Source organism: Musa acuminata, unplaced genomic scaffold (assembly GCF_036884655.1).
Source record: "Musa acuminata AAA Group cultivar baxijiao unplaced genomic scaffold, Cavendish_Baxijiao_AAA HiC_scaffold_248, whole genome shotgun sequence".
NCBI classification, from domain to species: domain Eukaryota; kingdom Viridiplantae; phylum Streptophyta; class Magnoliopsida; order Zingiberales; family Musaceae; genus Musa; species Musa acuminata.
The window spans coordinates 2,501-5,000 of NW_027020513.1; positions in this window are offsets into that span (position 1 = coordinate 2,501).

Below are 2,500 nucleotides of genomic sequence, written 5' to 3' on the forward strand. Positions count from 1 at the left end.
GTTCCAGGGTGCTGAGATGGCTGACGTTTTGCTCCGCTCACGACGGTCACCGCACCACGCAAGAACAGGCCAAAAACTGGCCAAAACAGCCCAAAAACGGGCCAAAACTGGCCATTTTTGGCTGCGCGAGCGAGCGGCGAGCGGCGAACAGCGAGCGAAGCGAGAGGCAGCACCGTCCCTGCTATACGAAAGCCCCATCCAGCCCTGTGCCACCCGGGGGGTTCCAGGGTGCTGAGATGGCTGACGTTTTGCTCCGCTCTCGACGGTCACCGCGCAATGCAAGAACAGGCCAAAAACTGGCCAAAACGGCCCAAAAACGGGCCAAAACTGGCCATTTTTGGCTGCGCGAGCGGCGAGCGGCGGACAGCGAGCGAAGCGAGAGGCAGCACCGTCCCTGCTATACGAAAGCCCCATCCAGCCCTGTGCCACCCGGGGGGTTCCAGGGTGCTGAGATGGCTGACGTTTTGCTCCGCTCTCGACGGTCACCGCGCAATGCAAGAACAGGCCAAAAACTGGCCAAAACGGCCCAAAAACGGGCCAAAACTGGCCATTTTTGGCTGCGCGAGCGAGCGGCGAGCGGCGGACAGCGAGCGAAGCGAGAGGCAGCACCGTCCCTGCTATACGAAAGCCCCATCCAGCCCTGTGCCACCCGGGGGGTTCCAGGGTGCTGAGATGGCTGACGTTTTGCTCCGCTCTCGACGGTCACCGCGCAATGCAAGAACAGGCCAAAAACTGGCCAAAACGGCCCAAAAACGGGCCAAAACTGGCCATTTTTGGCTGCACGAGCGAGCGGCGAGCGGCGGACAGCGAGCGAAGCGAGAGGCAGCACCGTCCCTGCTATACGAAAGCCCCATCCAGCCCTGTGCCACCCGGGGGGTTCCAGGGTGCTGAGATGGCTGACGTTTTGCTCCGCTCTCGACGGTCACCGCGCAATGCAAGAACAGGCCAAAAACTGGCCAAAACGGCCCAAAAACGGGCCAAAACTGGCCATTTTTGGCTGCACGAGCGAGCGGCGAGCGGCGGACAGCGAGCGAAGCGAGAGGCAGCACCGTCCCTGCTATACGAAAGCCCCATCCAGCCCTGTGCCACCCGGGGGGTTCCAGGGTGCTGAGATGGCTGACGTTTTGCTCCGCTCTCGACGGTCACCGCGCAATGCAAGAACAGGCCAAAAACTGGCCAAAACGGCCCAAAAACGGGCCAAAACTGGCCATTTTTGGCTGCACGAGCGAGCGGCGAGCGGCGGACAGCGAGCGAAGCGAGAGGCAGCACCGTCCCTGCTATACGAAAGCCCCATCCAGCCCTGTGCCACCCGGGGGGTTCCAGGGTGCTGAGATGGCTGACGTTTTGCTCCGCTCTCGACGGTCACCGCGCAATGCAAGAACAGGCCAAAAACTGGCCAAAACGGCCCAAAAACGGGCCAAAACTGGCCATTTTTGGCTGCACGAGCGAGCGGCGAGCGGCGGACAGCGAGCGAAGCGAGAGGCAGCACCGTCCCTGCTATACGAAAGCCCCATCCAGCCCTGTGCCACCCGGGGGGTTCCAGGGTGCTGAGATGGCTGACGTTTTGCTCCGCTCTCGACGGTCACCGCGCAATGCAAGAACAGGCCAAAAACTGGCCAAAACGGCCCAAAAACGGGCCAAAACTGGCCATTTTTGGCTGCGCGAGCGAGCGGCGAGCGGCGGACAGCGAGCGAAGCGAGAGGCAGCACCGTCCCTGCTATATACGAAAGCCCCATCCAGCCCTGTGCCACCCGGGGGGTTCCAGGGTGCTGAGATGGCTGACGTTTTGCTCCGCTCACGACGGTCACCGCACCACGCAAGAACGGACCATAAACAGGCCAAAACAGCCCAAAAACGGGCCAAAACTGGTCATTTTTGGCTGCGCGAGCGAGCGGCGAGCGGCGAACAGCGAGCGAAGCGTGAGGCAGCACCGTCCCTGCTATACGAAAGCCCCATCCAGCCCTGTGCCACCCGGGGGGTTCCAGGGTGCTGAGATGGCTGACGTTTTGCTCCGCTCACGACGGTCACCGCGCCATGCAAGAACGGACCAAAAACAGGCCAAAACAGCCCAAAAACGGGCCAAAACTGGCCATTTTTGGCTGAGCGAGCGAGCGGTGAGCGGCGAACAGCGAGCGAAGCGAGAGGCAGCACCGTCCCTGCTATACGAAAGCCCCATCCAGCCCTGTGCCACCCGGGGGGTTCCAGGGTGCTGAGATGGCTGACGTTTTGCTCCGCTCACGACGGTCGCCGTGCCACGCAAGAACGGACCAAAAACAGGCCAAAACAGCCCAAAAACGGGCCAAAACTGGCCATTTTAGGTTGCGCGAGCGAGCGGCGAGCGGCGAACAGCGAGCGAAGCGTGAGGCAGCACCGTCCCTGCTATACGAAAGCCCCATCCAGCCCTGTGCCACCCGGGGGGTTCCAAGGTGCTGAGATGGCTGACGTTTTGCTCCGCTCACGACGGTCACCGCGCCACGCCAGAACAGACCAAAAACAGGCC